This window comes from Poecilia mexicana, unplaced genomic scaffold (assembly GCF_051168715.1).
Source record: "Poecilia mexicana isolate PSO_F unplaced genomic scaffold, ASM5116871v1 scaffold_21, whole genome shotgun sequence".
NCBI lineage: Eukaryota > Metazoa > Chordata > Actinopteri > Cyprinodontiformes > Poeciliidae > Poecilia > Poecilia mexicana.
In genome coordinates, this window is record NW_028263390.1 from 1,176,764 (window position 1) to 1,198,754 (window position 21,991).

General features: G+C 39.5%; 1 pseudogene; it reads left to right on the plus strand.

Annotated features, from left to right (window-relative positions):
* The first annotated feature begins 7,069 nt into the window (after positions 1-7,069).
* LOC148152888 (uncharacterized) lies at positions 7,070-10,935 on the plus strand (annotated as a pseudogene).
* The last annotated feature ends 11,056 nt before the right edge of the window (positions 10,936-21,991 follow it).

Genomic DNA, 21,991 nt, shown 5'->3' on the forward strand with positions numbered 1-21,991 from the left:
ACTTTTACCCCAGGTAACTCCGCTTAGAAAAAAAAAAAACGCAAACCTGTGATAACTTTGGATCGGCCATGCCTTATGAACGATCTGACCGAGTTTGAAGCCGATCGATCGAAATCCCTAGGACAAGTTCGATCAAATGCGAACCCTGTAAACGTCCAAAATCGGGTCAAAATCGGAACTTCAATCCAAAATGGCCGACATTCTGTGATACTTGCACTATGACATTAATTGTAAATTCTGAGTGTCTTGGGGAGCTCTACAAGTGTACCGAATTTCAAGTCTCTACGATAAAGTAAGTGAATAGGAAAGGGTCTTTTGAAATTTGCTAGGTGGCGCCCTTGAGTCGTTTCTGTAGTGATTTTTCCGGGGACTTTAAAATACGTAATTTTCACGCAGACCTGATGCGTCCGCCAAGTTTGTTGAGTTTTTGAATATGATAAAGCCCCCAAAAAGCCATTTTATTTGGCGGAAGAATAATAGTGAAGAATAATAAACACTACGATTACAATAGGCCTTCGCAGCGCTTAGCTGCTCGGGCCTAATTATGTCACAACTCTGAAATTATATAAAAACAACAGCTATTAAGTTTGTGACACATTGCTGCAACATCCTAAACTTTTGGTCTGGATTAAATCATAACATCTGTGTTCACACTGCTGAGAGTAGCTTAGAAAGATCTCCAGGGTGGAGTGCATCCCTTTGAGACTTAAGTGTTGCCTTGAGTCTCTAAATCAAACTAAGCTAGGATTTCTTGCCACAACTCTTACTTTGCATTTCTAAAACTTTCCAAAGATTCAATGTAAAATTAAATGTGTAGAGAAAACCTTAAAGACTGGTGCTGAAAAATCACTCTCCACTACTGCAGGATATAAAGGAAAATGGAAGAGACTAGGAGGAAGCACAAATGAAATATGGTTGTCCTGCGCCTTTTCAGGGTGGAGAAGCTGGTTGAAGCTATTATGTTCTCTGTCATGCTGAGTCCCTTTGGACAATTCTGGATGAGCTGCATAGAGCTTCACTGCTCCTCTAACTCATCATTAAGGTTTTGCTTTGGAGGAAAAGATACAATCAGTTATAATTATTGTACTACAAGCTTCAATGATCCTTCTCAATTACGCTATATAAGCTATATAGAGAGTGGGAGCTGTTTTTAAAACTATGTCTGAGCCATTTGTTTACAAGAGAATGTGAATTAAACCTAACATCTATAAAATCACATAATCATGTGCTGGAATTGAAATAATTTGTCAGGGGAATTTTACCAGGCTAGAACATATTATTCTGTTTTCTGCTGGCAGATTCTTACGCCACATGTAGGTTTTCTCTTGTCGATCTCTGGATTTAATTTATTAGCGTTTATATATATATATATATATATATATATATATATATATATATATATATATATATATATATATATATATATATATATATATATAAAACTTGCATATATCTAACATTTTTGCATGACTTCCCTTTTTTTGCAGAAGCTTTTTGTACTTGTAATTTTTAATTTACAGCAAAAAACGTAAAACTAATAATGAAAATAATTAATATTTTGGATAAATATTTTGTTAGTTGAGAAAATGGAAGATTTTCAAAGTAGGCCTTCTATTAAATCTGATGAAAAATAAAAGTATTAAGGAAACAAAAACAAATATTATAACTACTTATAACTACAGACAAATGTGATGGTGCTAGTGTAATGGTGTTGAGTTACTTTCTCTTCATTACCTGGAAGACTTATTGTAGCTGAGGAAACATGAACTTACGCTTCCCTGTACCCTGATTTAGACAGAAGGACAATGAGCTGACGAACAAATTCACTTCTGACTGCCTGAAAAAGAACACAGGTTTTGAAGAAGCTTATTTAATGTCTGGAATTAGGTCAGATAGGATAGAAACAATTAAACCAGTTAGTAAGTTTACAAGGTGATTCAAATACTTTTAGTTAGGAGATATTTTCCCTTAATAAATTAAATCATTCGTAAGTTGCATTATGGTTGGCTGATTATCTTTAACCCCTTAACTAGTGGTGTCCCATCCATGGGACAAATCTAGCTTGTCTGAATTCTCTGCCTTTTTCTCCTCTTTAAACTCTGCCGGTGTCCAATATGACACTTTTATTGGGCAGCCCAGAGCCCTTTTTTTTTTTTTTTTGATTGACACCGAATTCGACCAATAATGTTATGAAATGACATTTACCGAGCCAATAATATCCAGAGAGTGACTTGAGCTCATTTTGACATGCCCTGTATTCTTTCTGGAATATTCCTGACTGGTCAACTCGGAAACTAAATCTAAAGCCACCGATGTGTAGCCAACACCTGTATTGTCATAAGGATATAAGGCATTTTGGGGTTTGTTTTGACATGAATCCACCAGCTGGATGCGTAACCACGCGTAATGTGTACACCTTTGCTGCGTCAAAGTCAGGCTCTGTGCGCCCTCATGCGTAACAGTGTTTACAGGACTTTTTCTCACCAACGGAGAGACACGTTGTCAGAACGTGTCAAAACTGGATGTATTTCTTCAGCAGAACTTCACAACTCACGGAAGTGGATGATTATGGTCGTAATAGTGCTGACAAGATTAGGATTTGAGAATACCGGAATACCGTTCCTCTAGAGTGCAGTCATGAAACATAATTGATAACTCTGCAATTTCAGATGACTAGGTTGTATAGATGATAAGGATTTCTTTGGTATTTCAAGGTTCTGTGTTTAAGGGCACTAAAATGACTGTCTGGTATACACAAACACACACACACCCACATACACCCCTTTCACACATCAAAGCATAAAACGTTTGCCATTGTGGAGTCACCAGGGGTGCTGGTGCCCATGTACAGTGGTCAACGAGCGAGAGGCGGGGTCACCCTGGACAGGTCTCCAGAACATTGCAGGGCAACACAGAGACAGAGAGGACAAACAGCCATCATTATCATACCTAAGGAGAATTTAGTTCTACTAAAGAATGGGTCACAATGGCAATCAAACATTGTGGCTCGGTTGTTACTGAACTTCCTTCAGCAACAAGGAAATTCAAAGAGCATTATGTCATAAAAATAAAAAGTCATAACAACAACATATGGTCACCAATTTAAGAAACCAGTATCAAAGATAACATTTTGTGGAGTGCCATCATTAAAAACACCAGTACACCTCGATCATGTTGGTCAATTATTATGGTTCAAAAGCGGCTCTCAACAGGTGGGTTTTGAGTCTGGATTTAAAATGTTTCAGCAGTTTTGCTGTTTTCTGGAAGTTTGATCCTGATTTGTGATCCATGGAAGTTGAATGCTGCTTAAATACTAGGGGTGGTACATGTCATGACATTACATGCAAGATGTCATGTTTATTATCAAAGTGAAATATGTTTCACAAAGCATAATTGTTACAAAGTGACCTAAGTACAACAAAGTTTTGGAGTAATCTTTGTCTCATAGAAAACTAGTGGGTAGAGTTGGAAGTGTGTGTAAGGTCAAGTTAACCTACAAAACTGAATGTGGTACAAAAGATGCGTTCCAAGGAATGAGCCAAAACTAAAGCTATTTCTTTTGGAATAGTATAGCTGCATTAGAAAATTGTGTAGAAGTGATATAGATCATTTTTATCTTCAGTAATAAAGTTCAACATGTCTTTGGGCAAGATTTGGGGATAAACTAGTCAGTGCTTGGAGACATTCAGAACAGCCTGACCAGTGAGAGAAGGCATCATTAACCCCTGCACCACTGGTTTGCTCCCTGATAGGTTCATGAAACAGATTTAAAGCAGCTGCCTGCTGGATTTACTAAACAAGGGAATTTAAAGCTTCAACTTTGTGAGCTGGTAACGCTTTAATATAAAAGACACAGTCACTTTACCCCTCCCTGTAGTCTGCCTTCCAGATGGGATGTCAGTCATTTGTCAACCCATCCGTCAGATCTGATGAAGACATCAGTCAGATTCCAGGTGACACCAAGCTATTGTCTGTCTTACTCATAAGACAGACAGCTGCTTCCAATGAAATGACTCTGTGAAATGAAATGTATTCACATCCTGCATTTGTGATGTGAAGTTTTTATTTTACTATAGAATTTTTCTTTTCCATTTCTTTGGGTAAAAATAGGAACTAAGCTTCAAACCACACGCCAAGCAAGTAGTGAAATCCAGGCAGAAATCAGAACTAGATTGAACCAAAACTTGCCCAAAAATCAGCCTGGACAAAAGAATATAATTATGGCCAAACCAAAGATATGTGTCAACAGGAATAGTAATGTAGCAGTAGGACCACATGTGCGATACGACAAAAAAACTGACCGAAGTAGAAGCAGACTACAACTAACTGAGATAAAATTAAAATTGCAATATTTTGGGTATTTAGATATCTCATCATTTTTGTAATGTTTTCCAATGCCACAATCTTGATCCATGTAACTATATAAGTAATGCTCTTCTAATTCTTTGCTGGTTGCTTTTTATGTAAACTATAACATTTGATCCTTTGTGGTTTTGTTTTTTAGATTGAGAAAATTGAAAGAAATTTCCATTTCTTATGACGACTTCCTCAATAATTCTGACATTGTTCTTTTGAAACTGTCACTACTGCTGTGCAGTTAAAAGTCTAAGTTTTATGTTTAGGCTTCCTTTCCATAATCTTACTGACCCAAATGAAGCTGCATGCTGTTCACTTCTAATCAATGGATGTGTGGGTCGTGCTACTTGCTGGTGCTAATCACAAGCATTGGGCTCTGAGTCTGAGTTAGAGTTTTGCAGCACAGTATCTCATTATCATAGATCTGCTGATTACTTTTCCAGAGTCCCACCCTACACTGGCCTTTTTCTCCTCATTTGAATTCATTTAAATATGGCAAGATGACAAGGTGGATGATAAACTGCTAATTTGATAGCTTAGGAGACGGGTTAAAGATGTTCCCACAGACCCTGATATGGTTTTCTTCTTTGTACTCGTCTCTTATTTATGACCTTGTCTGTATGAAAGGAGCCACATGTAACCTCTACTATCTACTTTGCCTGTTTTCATCAGCAATGTCAATTCATTCCAGAATCTGCCTCAAATTGTTAGAAAAAATGCTTCCCCTGTGGCTCCTTCCAAGTGAGAATTGATTACTGATGACAGCCATGCTATTTTGCAGATCTAAGCTTTTTTTGTGTTACTAGTTAGTATGTCTATGACTCAATGTTCACATCAGCTGTGAAAAGACAGGCGACACGGCACAGATGGTGCTTTATACAAGATGATTCCTCAACAGACGTTACTTGAATGCTTATTCAATGCTAAAAGCGCTAAGTGCAGTGTGCAGGAGTTGCTGTTGAAGAAGAGCTTGTCCCTGCAACATGTACTTTGCATATTTTTTAGGACTAACTCAGTGTGAAGCCAACAGTCAGTCAGGACTGAAACCATATTTTCTGCCCTCCACCATTTGAGAAGAAGCTGCATGCACTTATTTGGAAAATGAAACTGTAGCTGAAGCTTTGATTGGATTAGAGTTTATTCTGCTATTGCAAAAGTGCCAAGAGAGCTGAACATTGTTCTTTGGCTGAGTAGGCAACAACATTTTGCTTTATTGAATTTTCCCATTGAGAGTACTTAAATTAGATTGTATTATAGCATGTGATACAACACGGTACCAATACAGAGCTGTTTTCTGGTATGGGACCTGTCTAACGTTAGGTGTAGCTGGAAAGCTACATCTAACTGGGTTTAAATTGACAAGGCAGGCATAACCAGTATATCGGTGGACTGCAAATAAGAGTCTGACTGATTGGAAAGCTGCCATTTTGAACTGTGTGTGAACTATGCTGGAGGCCTAACAAGCTAGCTTTGATTATTGTACAGCCAAGTTTACTGACTTTTTTCCTTCCACACCACACTTCTCACTGTAACAGGCAAGTTGCTCAGGTCCTGAAGCAGCAACTTCTGAAGCACCAGCACCATGCTCAGCTATCTAAAATGCTTTTATTTACTAGATGTGATGCACGGCCACCGAAATATTCCACATTTGTCTTGTTAGACCCAGAAAATTTTCCCCAAAGTTTTACTAACTGTCAAGATTTTTTTGGTCTTTTTTTGGCAAACATCAGATGTGCTTCAGTGGTATTTGTGGTCAGCAGTAGTTTTGGACTTAAAATCTCTGATGGATGCCATTTGTGCTCGCTCTCTTTCTCATTGTAAAATCTTGAAGATTGACCTCAGTTGACTCGAACAGGACCTACATTGTTTTAGATGTTCTGAATTCTTGTGTATCCTCTGAGATGAGTTGCCGATGTACTCATGGAATAAGTTTGGTTGACACCTGTTCCCATTTTCAGATAATTGCTCTCACTGTTGACCATTGGAATATTATAAATGTCCTTCGTTATATTATCCAGACAGATAGATTTCGATGACTTGGTTTCCCATCTTGTATTTAAATTGTTGCTTTTTCGCTTCATGTTGTTGGACAGGCTCTTCTTAAATTACTTGTTAATAAAACTTGAGTGTCACTTGTATGCCAAGTGACACTCAAGCTAAACAATGTGACTTATCACAGTTAATTTTTGATTTATCTAAAAGTTGAGTAATACAGTCATTTCCCATAAGGCCAGGTATGCTTGGATAGATATTTCCCTTAAAAAGGGGATTATTATGTGAAAACTGCATTTTGAAATTAAAATTTGTTTGTCAAAAGAAAGCAAAACCCAAGGCATGGAAGACAGTGTTTGCAAATTAATTGAAATGAAGATGTTACTCTTCGAATAGTATAATTGAAGAACTTTCTTTTTACAAAGTAAACTCTGTACTTTCTGTCGTTGAATATTAGAAGCAAAAAGAATGAAGAAAACTCCAAGTGGGCAACATGAAGGTGCTCTATTCCCTCCCAGATGTAAAAATACAAGACAGCATGTGGAATCGCAACAGGATGCTAGGATGATCATAGTTGTCACTCATATTTATTGCGATTCCGTTCCAAAATATGTCGTGTTGTGACAACAGGATGTTCTCCTGGATGCCTTACACTAATATGACATGTGCTTGTTATTTAGTTCATCAGTGTGACAGGGAACAGTTGGTTCCTGTGGTCAACATGGAAAAACATGCAGGTACAAATCCCAAAGCTACTCATAGCTAGCCAAAATGTTATGCTTAATGTAGGCCTACTGCTTCAACATACGCCTGCATGTCAAATTATTCCATAATTAAGTGTTATCATTTCTCTGAAAACATTTAAGTTTAGAGTGGTCACGACAAACAGCGGTTAGCCTAGCGGTTCCTCTGACTGCCAGGATTAACTTAAGTTTGATAATCTGTTTTTCTTAGTCAGCAGCGATGGTAAAAGTGGTTTTAAGATGAGCAAAGTTTAATATAAACACAAACTAAGCTGAGAATGCTGGTAAAAGCAAAACAAAAAGTCAGCAAAAGCTACAATAAGAGTAGAAGGTTGTGAAAAGTCAGATCATTGTTTAGAATATGCCGCAGTTGTGAAGAAGGTTGTCTTCTATGTTGCCTGGGTGTGGGCAAACAGGCAAGCTGTCCTGACCTGACCTCTCATTATTAATATTGGCTGGTGGTCCAAATCGAGACATAGTTTAATAATCATGTCAGAGGCACTGAGCTCAGGACTTCAGGTGTTAACTCATTACAAACATGAAGAATTTTGATAAATCCATTCAGAAATTCAACATTAGCCGTTTTAATTTCTATTCATATTTCTGATAGTGTTGATATTTTGTAACTCTCACAAGTGCTGTTTCAATGCTATGATGAGCTCTGAAGAATCAGACTCTTCAGAAACACTGATCATGGCAACACAGGCCCGGAGCAAGAAGTTAATCTCTACCAGGTCTGATCCCAGGTGCAGGTTCTGCAAACAAAACCCAGAAACAATCCAGAATCTCACAGTGTGGTGTTAGCTACCAGCAGGAAAGGAATACATGGAACACTATAAAAAAGTGACTGATACCGTCTATAGAAACATCTGTCATCAATACAAACAGGAGCCACCAATCAAAATGGGAATAACCTTCCAACGTTTTAGAGAATGATCCTATGGGACTTCCAGATTAGTGATTGGTCATGTGCTAGCCTAGCGGTTCTCAATGTGGGCGGTACTGCGCCCCTGGGGGGCGTTCAGAGGACGGCAGGGGGCGCTGGCTGAAATTTTTACAAAAGGGGGTCACTGGGATTCCTTGGGGGCGTTTGGTCAAAGCTAAACTTTATGTAACTGGGTCTACATTAATAGCTGTATATTTCCACAAAATGTGTTCTTTCGTGTATTTGCCTGCTTCTACTTGACTGTTGTTGTGTTCCTGTGTGTCTGCTATAAGGAGTTTGGTCCTCTAACTCCGCCTTATTTTCTTCTTCTTTTGTTCAGGGTCCTCCAGGACTATTATAAATATAAAGTTATTAATTTCCTCTTCCCTTTTGTTATTCGTTCCACTGGGGAGAGGCAAGTTTTATAATCCATTGTAATCCTTTCATTTATATTGTTCAAATGTTTATTTTTCCTTCTGTATTCATTATAAGTGTTTGGATATTTTCATTTGAGTTGCTATTACACATTTATAACATTTGATGCATACTAACTATTATTTTGTATAGATCGGGTTGGAGAACTGGAGCACATGCTAGGTGTTAATGCTAATATCTCCCGATTGACAGATTAAATAAATGGAGACCGCCTCCAAACCCAGACTTGATGTCTTGTGGTTTGTCTGATCACCACATAACACACAGCGCAAATGTCCACCGGTCACATTTACACCTTACAATCACAACAATACCAATTTAGACTTTGAGCAACTTGCTAAAACTGTATTGTGTAACATTAAATCATGCCTGGCTGCAACTGTATCGACGGCAGCTCTTCTTCTTCTTCTTCTTCTTCTTCTTCGTGTGAGAGGAGGGTGAGTGGAGAGCGGAAGAAGAGCGAGAGTGAGAGCGAGTGTTTAACGACTATCTTTGTGTTTTTTCTTACTGTTTTTTCACTGGGTGTTTATGTTAATTGTTTAGATGTGATTTTGTGTTAGTTTTGTCACGTTTTAAGGGGTTTTTGTTTGGGTTCGGCTGTGGCCGTCAGGCGTGCCTGGCTGCCCGGGGTCTGACGACGCCATGGTGTCTGGTGGTGGGGCTTTCTCCGCTGCCACGTGGAATGGCGTCAAGGTGGGTGCCGGTTCTCTGTGTAGCGTGGAGGAAGTTTGTTTGGCGGTTGGGGAAGTGATCGGGCATGGTTCCATCAAGTCGGTAGCTTGGATGAATGGTGCTGTTGTCTTGTTTGTCGAAAAGGTCGAGCAGGCTCAACGTTTGGTTGAGGTGGACGTTTCTGTAGATGGTTTGTTTCTGCAAGTGTCACCACTCACGTTACCAGTGTTGAGATGCTTTACCAAGGCCGAGAAAGAGTCACACGCTGTTATACAAAGGGCCCATAGTAAAGAGTTACATTTTTGATTCTGTTAGACACCAAGGTCCATTTCTCACGAGAAACAGAAACTTATCAGGCCACAGAGACATGGTGTGATTTCAGGGAGTGTCTTCAGTTCATATAATCAGCTGCCCTCCTCCTTCTCCTCAGACGCTGCACAGACTTTTTTAGAAACTCTTCTCGGATGTAATGGTAAAGCGTCTCCTTTCAGCGCTGAAAGTTAATAAAATAAGTAAAGTCTGAATGCTTTTCTTGGCTGATTTTATGCTCCGTGTGTCAATACAAATTATGATTCATTGATTGAGATTCTCGTTCTCAATACCAGCAACAAAGGTAACTCTGTCAAACGTGCCTCCGTTTATTAGTGATGAGTTTCTCGTTAAAGAACTGTCTAGGCACGGTAAAGTGGTGTCACCGATAAAAAAAAAGTTCCGTCGGGGTGTAAATCACCTTTGCTTAAGGATGTTGTCTCTCACAGGAGACAACTATTTATGATAGTAAATCGACGTGACGAGGAACTTAACCTGCGTTTTCATGTTAGATTAGACGAGTTTGATTATGTACTCTTTGCAACATCTTCTAACATGAAATGCTTTGGTTGTGGTCAGGAGGGTCACATTATTAAAATGTGTCCCGACAGGGCAGGGCCGGCCCCGCCGAGTGCGCAGCAGCGGGAGCCCACCTGGTGAAGCTGCGGGAGCGCCCGCAGTTGCGGCGGAGGAATCCGCGGCGGAGCCCACGGTTACGATGGAGGAATCCGCAGCGGGGAGGCCCGCTGCCGGTGCAGAGAGGGCAACTGTGGTGATGGCGAAAATGCTCGTTGCAGAGGAATTCACAGAAGGTGTTGAGAGATCAGTAGTGGACGATGTGGATGCTTTGAAAATGAGTGTGTGTTTGGAAAAGGATGGGAGCACGGTGTTGTGTGGTAGTGAGGTGAATGGTGGTGATAGTGTATGTGAGGTGGTGGACAGAGATGGTGAGCAAGAGCAAGAGAGGGTGAAGGGTGATGAGGAGCATTTAGTGTGTGGGGATCAGGAAAGGAAAGGAGAGGTGGACGGACAGAATGAAGGACGGAAAAGTGTAGAATCGGTTTTTGGAGCTGGGGTGGAGGGGGAGACTGGTGAGACAGAGGAGCTGATGGAGTTGGAGGCTTCAGCCCCGATAAAGAGGCGAAGTAAACGGAGAAATGTGACAACTGCTGTACAGGCCAGTAAGCAGGCTAGCAAAATGGTCAATGAGAGAAAAGAAATGTCGGATAGCAGTGATGCTGAGAGCTGGTTCTCTGATAGCAGTGAAGTGTCTGTGTCGAAAATGAACACTAAAGAAGATACACTGCTGAATCCTTCAAAACTTTTCTAGAACAAACGAAAGGATTTAGAGGGGAAAAAATTGAGACATATTTCCCAAATATAAGACTATTTTATTTCTCTGCAAGATATCATATTAGAAATAAAGTCACATCAGGTTTTACAGATCCGGAAGTCTTTAGATTGAAGAAATTAATGTCGAGAGCATCCTTTTTTCAAATATAGTTTTTTGTACATAGTTTTTAGCTTCTCTTTCTGTCATGTTGGGTTCCAGTTTACGCACCCACATGCACGAACACAATCAGGAGACGCGTGTGCAAAACAATAATGAAGTTTATTGAAAAGGGGACAGGGTTGGGGAAAAAACACGGAGCAGGAGTCTGGAAGGGATAACCAGTTCAGCCACTGTCAACGAGAGGAAGCGGTTAGCATCAGCGAATCCAGGGAGGTGGATGAATATATATACTGAGGGGGAAACGGCTTACTAGGAGCAGACGGAAGTTCTCTTGGGAGCAGAGAAAGACCCAGGGGCGGCGTGGAGAGGCAACGAACCGTTGGAGGGCGGAAAGGTAAGTCAGGCTGAGTGGAGGGGCGAGCTGGCGGCTGGTCGCGGTCCGGGATAACGATCCACAGAACTCTTCTCTCGGAAAAACCCCGGAGGGATCCAGGTAAACCTGACAAAAGGAAAAACACAGGAGGCGATTATCTCGGGAAGAGCTCAGAGGGCCTTACTCTGGAACGATTTGTTACCGAGGTAAACAAACACTCAGGCAAGGAAGTGTCAGCTCGCCGCTTCTTAAATATCCCCAGCCTCAGTCACACCTGTGACCACATGCTTCTCCAGGGGCTCTGCTCCTAGGCGGCATCTGGTGGAGGAAGTGGGAAGCAGCAGGCTTCCACAAACAACAAAACAAACCACCGATCCTGACACTTTTTACATGGATTCTTTTAAAATAGCATCTTTGAACTTAAATGGGGCAAGAGAGGCTGAAAAGAGAGCTTTGATTTATCAAACTATGAATCAGAAAACAATTGATGTTATTTATCTGCAAGAGACACACAGTGATCAACCAATAGAAGCAGACTGGGGTAGAGAGTGGAGGGGGGAGGTTGTTTTAAGCCACAGCACCTCCCAGAGTGCAGGAGTGGGATTTCTCTTCTCCAGGGCTTTCACCCCAAATTCAATAGAGGTTGAACATGTCATTCAAGGGAGGTGTCTTTTAGTCAAGACATGTTTTGAACATTTTAGTATAGTTTTTATCAATATTTATGCTCCCACCACTAATGCAGAGAAGAAGTGTTTTTTTGAAAAATTTGAGGAACGGTTGGGTGATTGTGGGTCTGAGGATTTTGTTTTCATAGATGGGGATTTTAATTGCACTGAAAATGAGTTTTTAGATCGCAATCATGCAGAGCCACATCCAGCAGCCCAACATGTTCTGAGGAGGCTGGTCTCATCTCACGACCTGGTGGATGTATGGAGGAGGATGCATCCAGGCTCCAGGCAGTATACATGGTCCCACATCAAAGAAAACCATATCTCTTTAGCTCGTCTTGATCGCTTTTATTGTTTTAAACACAATTTTAATGTGTTTAAAACATGCCAGATTTCACCAGTGGCTTTTACAGATCACTCGTTGCTTTTAGGTAGTGTTTTTATCAGAAACATTTTACCTAGAAGCGCTTACTGGCATTTTAATTCAGTTTTAATTTATAATCAAGGTTTTAGGGAGGTTTTACGGATTTTCTGGGCTGGTTTTAGACAAAGAAAGTCTGATTTTACCAGTCTTAAACAGTGGTGGGACTATGGGAAAGTTCAGATAAAACTGCTGAGTCAACAGCACACTCTGAATGTCACCCGTGACATTACCAGATCTATCAGAGATCTGGAGATAAACATCGTGGAATTAGAACGACTTAGTGAATCCACAGGAAATCGAGAGCATATTGAAGCTCTCAAATCTAAAAGGCTAACTTTAGGAAACCTGCTGGAGAATAAAGTCCACGGCGCATTGGTCAGGTCCCGGGTTCAGAACATCACAGAGATGGATGCTCCCTCTAGCTTCTTCTTCAGCTTGGAGAGGAAGCACAGGCAGAGGAAGCTGATCCACTCCTTGCTGTCGGACACAGGGCAGCAACTGAGTGAACCAGGTGAGGTCAGGAGGAGGGCTGTGGAGTTTTACCGTTCTTTTTTCCAAAGTGAATACAGAGAGAACGAGGGAGTTCTGCGACGAACTACCCCAGGTCTCCGAGGAGACCAACTCTGACCTGGAGCGCCTTCTGGGGCTTCAGGAACTCCACACAGCCCTCCTCAGTATTCAGGGCCAGAAGTCCCCGGGCGTCGATGGGCTCACGGTGGAGTTCTACAAGGCCTACTGGGACATTCTGGCCACAGACCTGCTCGAAGTCTACAACGAAAGTCTCTCCACCGGTTCACTCCTATTGTCCTGCTGCAGGGCAGTCATCACCCTGCTGCCCAAAAAGGGTAACCTGCAGGACATCAAGAACTGGCGCCCTGTGTCCCTCCTCTGTACCGACTACAAAATCCTCTCCAAGGCCCTGGCTCATTGCCAAGATCCAGGTACTGTACAGTGACATTGAGAGTGTGCTGAAGATCAACGGTAGGTAGCCTGTGTGCTCCTTTTAGTAGTGATGGGCTATCTGAATCCAGGCTTCGATCCTTGTACCGAGTAAAAAGGGGGCGTGGCCGATGAAGCCCTGCTTCGAGGCTTGTGTTGTCTTGCTGAAAACCACGTGACTGGCAACAAAGGAGGCCTCGCATTGCATGGGTCACGTGACTGCTTCATTTTGCGTGGTTTTCAAAATAAAAGCACGACGAGCCTTTCTGTGTCATGGGTTGTTGTCCATTTGGTCATGCATCAGAGGATGATATTTGTCTTCAGTGGCCAAATAAAATGAACTTTGACTAACATATTTGAGTGTATTCATGGCACTCATCAATATGTATTGTTTGTTACTGGTTTTCTCAATTGTAGATTATGTTGTTTTTTAATAACTATATTGTGATTTTATGATGTAAATCTCTTTGAACTGCATTGTTGCTGAAACGTGCTACACAAATAAACTTGATTGTCTGAAATGGAGCCAGCAAGAGGAAAATCTGACATCTGAGAATACTTTGAGATTAACCTCACAATAAAATTCTTCTTAGATAACAATAATTAACCCTCCACCTCCCAATTTCTCACCTTCTGCAAAGTTCCACTATTATTTGTAGTCTGAATAGCAAAGATATATCAGTCTTGCACAGCAGAAACAGATTTAAACTTGTTGCAGAACTAAAATTCAACATGTCGCCAAATATGAGGGATCAGAGCCAATTAGAAATCCAAGAAAAAGACAGACACTGCACTCTCAAGACATTAAAACATCAATTGTCTTTATTGTCAAATCCATCTATGACATAAAAGAAAACCCAACACAATCACTAACATTCAACATAAACCAGGATTAGATTGGTTACAAATAATTGTAATAATTAAAACACATGACAATTAAATATGGTTTCATTGATTATCCTGTTACTAAACATGAGTTTGATGAAAACTTTGTGACAATATTGCATTTAGTAATTTTTGGAAGTATGATCCAACTGAGTGACAAGACTTTTACAGTTTCACCAGCAGATGTCACTATAGAGCAATTAATCAAGCATTGAGTAACGAACCTTTTTGCAAAGCAAAGGGCTGGAAAGGTTCATTGCTTCATGAGGCTTCATTTGCCCATCACTACCTTTTAGGGTGTGTAGAGGTGTTCGACAGGGCTGCACGCTCTCGAGGATGCTCTACGCACTCTCCCTGGAACCCCTCCTCCAGAAAATACACTCGAGTGTTCATGGTCTGGTTTTACCTGGTTTTAGTAACAATATGGTTTTATCTGCCTATGCTGACGATGTTGTTGTTTTTATAAAAAATCAACAAAGTGTCAACATTTTAACTAAGATCACAGAGAGATTCTCTGCACTGTCTGCTGCGAGGGTGAACTGGGGAAAGAGTGAAGCCCTGGCCGTCGGCGAGTGGTCTGCTGGGCTCCCAGTTCTTCCTCGAGGTCTTACCTGGAAAAGAGACGGTTTTAAGTATATTTTTGTTTTTTTAGGCAGAAAAGATGTTGTTGGTAAAAACTGGGAAAATGTCGAGCAAAAAATAAAAAATAAAATGTCAAAATGGAAATGGCTGCTCTCTCAAATGTCATATCGAGGTAGAGTGCTGGTCCTAAACAACCTGTGGCACAAGCTTTCTATCCTAGACCCACCACCTGGCCTGCTAGTGAAAATACAGTCGGAAATGGTCGATTTCTTCTGGACTGGTCTACACTGGGTGCCACAGTCTGTTTTGTTTTTATCGAAAGAGGAGGGGGGCCAGGGCCTTGTCCACCTGGCCAGTAGAACAGCTATATTTCGTTTACAGTTTTTACAGAAATATTTAACAGATTCTCCTGTGTGGACAGATGTGGCCAGTGGCATCCTTAGATGTGTTAATTTTTTGGGCCTGGATGCTGCTCTGTTTTTAACTGATTTTAGTCTTTTAAAGTTAAAGGGGTTGCCTCAGTTTTATCAGGGTGTTTTTAAATCCTGCGCTTTTTTAAATTGAAAAGAGCAAAAACATGTAATTCTCTGCATTGGCTTTTAGAAGAACCGTTGGTATGTGGAGCGAGACTGGACGTCCACGACAGCAGCGTGCCGGGACTGTCTGAGGCACTGTCCAGGTCCGGGACGGTGACCCTGCGGCGTCTAGTGCAGGTAGCCGGCCCAGAATTCTCTGATGTTCTGGAAGTTGCCTCGCTGCTCAGGGTCCGGTCTGCCAGACTTGTAAAGCGCTTCCTAGAGCGACTGAAAGAGCGACTGACAGCTGAGGAGAGACGGCTCCTGCAGCTACAAGCAACAAAAGAGTGCCTGCCTGACCCGAAGGACCCGTTTCCGGACGTGGTCCTAGATCCAGGCTTCGAGGATGACAGTGGGCCCCTGCTGCAAAGTGACGTACCAGAAATGGACTTACGTAAGGCCAGTCCAAAGGCACTGTACAAATGCTGTGTTAAAAATTTGGCAAATTTGGAGAACTGAAACCACAGTGGAGGACTTTATACAAGCCTCCAATAAAAAAGAGGACTGGTGACCTACAATGGAGGATCCTTCATGGCGCCATTGCTACAAACTCGTTTTTATCAGTCATCGGTCCTGGGGTTTTAAATGAGTGTCCGTTTTGCAGTTTGTCTGAGAGTGTTTTTCATGTTTTTATGGATTGTAAACGTTTGACTGGTCTTTTTAGCTTTTTTAGCGTGGGTTTTACTAGTTCTATTTTCTTATACGGTGTGCTTAACAGTCGAGCCACGAGTTTTAAATCCTGCCTTTTAAATTATTTAATTGCAGAAGCAAAAATGGCTATTTATAAAACACGACGTGACAAGTTGCAGGATGGACCTCAGCTTGATGCAGTGGCTCTGTGGAAATGTAATGTCAAGGCCAGGTTAAGGTTAGAGTTTTGCTTCCACAGAGCCACAGGAGATTTAAATAGCTTCTTGCAATTGTGGGATTTCAATAATGTATTGTGCAACATTTCTGAAGAAAAAGAATTAGTATTTAACAAACTGCTAATGTAAATATTTTTTTGGTTGTTTTGTGTTGTTTTTTTGTTTTTGTTTTTTCTGTTTGTGTATCTAATTGTGTAAAGTCTGTATTTATTTTGGCAAGATAATTGTTAATAAATGTTTTGTTAAAAAAAAATCTTCTTCTTTTTCTTCTTCTTCTTCTTCTTCTATTCAGTGTTTGTAGCTTCTTGGCGCAGCTCCGCTCCTGCTACTAGTAGCTTCACCGCATCAGTTCAGCGTTACACCGGCTGATGACGTTGCTGTGATTCACTTTGTCTGGTATTTTTTGTATATGTTTTGGCAGTTCTGTGATAATGTCAAAGCAGCAGCTTATATAAAAAAGTGTTTTATTTCCGTTTGAAAGCTGCCCGCTTCAATGGAAGGATAACAGAAAATCGCTTTTATAAACATGTAATTATAGCGTTCAGTGATTCTTGAGAATAGGGACAAAACAGGTCCTATGGATAAAGCATGAAATTTGAATAAAATATACGCAAAATATATTTTTTTCAAATATCTAACTAAACTAACCTGGGTCATGTGAGCACAACAATGTATATTTTTCTTTTTTTTGCTGAATATTTTTTTATTTTAAACATTGTAGTCGGTGGATGATGCCTGTAAAAGCCCTTGTCCAGGAGTAGAACTCAATACATTCTTATAGTTTAAAACAATTAAAGAAATACTAAAATTATATATTATGACAATTAAGTATAAGTAGTCATATAAATAATTATAAAAGTATCGATAAATTGAATTAAAAATAATTTTTAGATATTTTCCAACTCCGTTGAAATTTGTCCTTAGTTTTTGTCAACACCGTCAGAAATTAAAAGAATGTAAAAAAATCAGGCATTATTGGGGGGCACCAGAACTTCTGAGGACCCCATGACCACTTCCTTTCTCTTCCTTTGCTAGGAGGGCTAGTTAGCTCCGGTTAGCTTAAGTTATTCTTTAGTTTTTTCTTCTGTTTTATTCCTAAGTTGTTTGTCACAACCATGATGTGTCAACTCCATAACTAACAATTTACAAAACTTTGATGAAATTTTGCGAAATAAAAGCTTAATTTTGGTAAACTGTAAAGATTTAATGGACCTGACGAGCTACAATATGGCCTCCTTCAGAATAACATCATATAAATTGAGGTAGTTTGGCATTTCGTCAACTCCGTCAGATGTCAACTCCGTCAGAGTTTTTCTGACTCTTTCAGTGAAATTGTTGTCAAATCTCACTTAATTGTGCAACTAATTCATTTTAATGTATTTTACATGAATTGCATTACTTCACATGTACCAAGTTTTTCATTTTACTCACTAGTTTGTCACCACCTTCAGTTCTGTGTCAACTCCGTCATGCACTGTCAACTCCATCAGATGGACTTTTTCTTGTTTTTTGTTTTAAATAATATTTATTTTATTTCTTGAGAAGCATTTGTCTGTAAATTGAGTAAAAATATCACTAATGGGGTATTTTAAAAATCATTTTAGATTTATTTTTGTCAGATGGTGATGACAAAGTTTTGGGTCAGGTCGATTAAAAATGTAATTTTTTTTTTTTAAATTCGCAACTGGGAGCCTGTACCTTAGCATCTTCATATTTTCTAAACATTATTTGTCATATTTGCATACATAAGGTTGAGAAATAATTTAAAAAAAATATGGGAAAATTAAAACCCATTTTGTCCCTATTCTCAAGAATCACTGCGTTAACACCGGTGCTGTAAGTGGTCCGGTATGAAACGGGTGTGATAGAACAACGGAACCACAGCACTTTTAAATTTCAATAATCAGAATACCGAAATTGTTTCCGTTGTTTTAAAAGGTTTATGTCAGTCTGCCTTTTCCCCATCGATACGTTTCCCGACCGCCCTCCACTAGGGAGTTAAAAAAAAAAAAAAAAACTACGCGCAACTACGGGTGGGGGGAAATCGACTTCTTTTGGGGGCAAAATGAATGTACGTAGCTGGACATAGACAACAACATCGTTAGCCTACAGGCTACTTGCTAAGCTTAAGGTGATGTATTGATATTAGCTAGTCATCTTTTAACTAACATTACTTACATCCAACAGCTTTACTCAACTTAGTCTGTTAGTTTGGGGTAAAACTGTGAAAAGTTCTTTGCGTTTTGCTGGTTTGCTGCCATGATTCTAACACACACCTGGGTAGCTCTGCACAGCAGCAGCAGGTCTCCTTCAACATAGACATAATATACGAATAGACGCCTCACGGACCGCTCTCGCCTATTGTCGCTGACGAGATTTAGGGCGGCAATCTTGGAGCGGTCCACCACTCCACTCAGAGTTATGTGTTTAGCAGGCACAATGATGTATCAGTGCATTTAATCGATCATAACACGCTTTTTTGTTAACTGGAAACCTTATTCAAACATCTATCAAAGCTACATTTATAAACAATTGTATTTTCTAAGTATGTTTTTAATACATAGTTCAGCATATTTAAATATGCTTAGTGGCCAGAACAATAGAATAGGAATGGGATATTCTGATATAGATAGCATATTACAAATATGGATATATATATTGGATGCATGTTTATATGTATATACATATATGTATATGTATATACATATGTATATGTATGTATATACATATGTATATATATGTATATGTATATACACATATCTATATCTATGTGCATATACATATATGTATATGTTTTTTCAGCCGAGGAGTTCTAGCTTCAGAATGATTCAGCAGCTGAGATTGAGTCCAAAATCCGCTGTGAGATTCATTCATGCTGCAGTTAATCCGTCTCTCTAAAGATATTTCCCACTTCTTCCTCACATCATGTCTTTAGGAAACCTTCAAAAAAAAACAAAACCAGAAGATTTGGGATGTATCTTACTTTTGACAGAGTGAAAGAATTACATATAAATAATAGTCTTTACCACCTGTGTAAACTTTGCTGGTGAATGTTATAACACATTATATAAGTTTTATAATATATGTTACACTGTTTCATTTCTAATGTAGGCTCTTGTGTCAGATAATCTAAGTCAATGTTAGAGAATAATTTCTTTTTTAATATTACGGAATCTCAGTTAGCCTTCATAGCGGGGCTGAACTCGGTATTACACCAAGCACCAAGCACTGTAGCTAATATTAGCTGGTATCTCGTCGGTGGACATAAATACAGTAAAGTAATATTCTAATCACAAAATATACATAATAATATGTCCATCTTACTTGTGAAATGTTGTTTGTGGAGCCCTCACATCAATAGTCATCGATCCGAACAACAATATCCTTCAGTACCGAGGCATCTTCTGTTGTTTTGGTTGAGCAAAGTAGGAGGGACGACCGCTGGTTTGTGCAGCAAAAATTTTCGTTTGTACTGCTATCTTTTTAAAGCTATTAATAGTAGTTTATAGAGGTCAACCAGCACAAATGTAGCACAAACATTTTACACCAATTTTGTTTGATTTCATAAAAGTGGGGGGGCTGGTTGACTTTTTGACCTTTACACTTTCATTAATATCTTCAAAGCCAAAGCAACACAAACAAAAATTTTTGCTGCACAAACCAGCACAAACGTAGCCGAGTTTATTGACAGCCATTTTGTCTGATTTGAAGAAGGTGGGGGAGCTGGTTGACCTTTGATGACCTCTAGAAACATTTCTTTATATCTTTAAAATGATAGCGGCACAAACGAAAATTTTTGCTGCGCAAACCAGCACAAACGTAGCACAAACATTCGCCATCAATTTTGTTTGATTTCATAGAAGTGGGGGGGGCTGGTTGACCTGTTGACCTTTACACTTTCACTAATATCTTCAAAGCCAAAGTAGCACAAACGAAAATTTTTGCTGCACAAACCAGCACAAACGTAGCCGAGTTGATTGACACCCATTTTGTCTGATTTGAAGAAGGTGGGGCGGCTGGTTGACCTTTTTGAAATGAAATGAAATGAAATGAAATTTTATTCAAACATGATACAAATATAAAAATAAAATAGTGCACAGTAACAAGAAGTGCATAAGAAAGAAGAGAAAATACAGATTTTTTTGTTTCAGTTAACATATCATGCTCAAAATGGGGTAGGAAGAAGTGAGAACTTATAAACTCCTACCCCCTAAACACTTGAAACTTTAGAGTCCTACTGTCATTAAAAAAATCAAAATCAAAGTGGCAGTCAGAAGTAACAGTTACTAATATTTACCTATACATTTTCCCATTTTATGCTGGTTTGTCTTTCTAAACCCTTACACCAAGTTATCTGCAATACACACCTTATTGCTTTCCATCACCCTTTGATGACCTCTAGAAACATTTCTTTATATCAGTGGTTCTTAACCTGGGTTCGATCGAACCCAGGGGTTCGATGAGTCGGTCTCAGGGGTTCGCCGGAGCCTCTGCCGCAGAGGTAAAGACACACTTGTGTAAAGTCGTGATGATTGTGAGATTGTGGAGAGCCCCCTGTTAGTCAGGGCTCCTAGAATCGTCATCACTTTTCTCCCCTTTATCGCGTCCCTGATTATGGGTAATCCTCAGAGCCATGGTGATCACCGACGAGGTAACGGGTCTCTGCTATGTGATAAAGAAATGTTATTTATGCATTTTATAAAATATGTTTAAGGTTTTCATTTTTGCATATTATTGAAATATGTTTAATCCAGGTCATGTTAATTCTGTTGTTATATAGTTTTTGTCGTTTTTAAGAATCCTTAGTTCGTGAGAAAGTGTGGTGGGAATTTCCAACACGGTAACATTATAGCTCCTCCTGGCAGGAGCTTGTTTTATGCCAGAGACTGACTTTACCTTGATGCCCATTGTGTGAAATGCAGGTATGTTTTACCAAATCTCTTGTAGCAGATGGTCAACTTAAGGCTGAGTTTTATATAAACAGTTTTATATAAAGATATGGTTCATTTATGTTTCTGCATTGTTCCAAGATGCAAGTTTACATAAACTAAAATACAAAAATGGCATCCAATAAATAAAATGTCAGCATTTTATCTTATTTTGCAGAACATTTTAATAAGTTGCTTTGTTTTCTCTGAAAAAGAAACTCACTGGTTGTTCTTTTACTGTAAACAAAATCCACTATGCGATCACTGTAATTTTAAATGATTTTATTGTGGTTGCTAAAACCACAATAAAACCACAATGGGAATTCCTCAGAGACATGAGGACCACCGACGAGGAGCTTGTTTTACGCCAGAGACTGACCTTACCTAGATGCCCATTGTGTGAAATGCAGAGCCATGAATATGATGAAGTATGAAGGTATTGTCATTTAATTAGCTCTACATCCTTAAGAAAATGAAAAAAAATATGTTGTTTTATAAGATAATTTATCTTTTATGGTGCCAGTAATGCCAGAATTAATAGTAAATAATAAAGACGTTGTGGTATTCTGATTTAGTAATGTAACTATATTAGTTGTGTTACCACCCCCACGCCACTAGAGGCAGTCGCAAGCCCGAAAAGATGCGACTAAGAAGCAGATTTAGAAGTACACCAAAAGCTATTTGCTAAAAACTGTCAGCTGTGCTGAAGTAAATAAAGGAGAGAAGTTCAAATACAGTCTGAGATTGAAACTCTTTCCTAAAGGTGAAAATATATCACAGATTAAAAAAACAAACAAAAAAACGGAAGTATAGGAAATAGCGCCCCCTTCACTTCCCGATTGCAATGGTCCCATTTCCAAATAGGG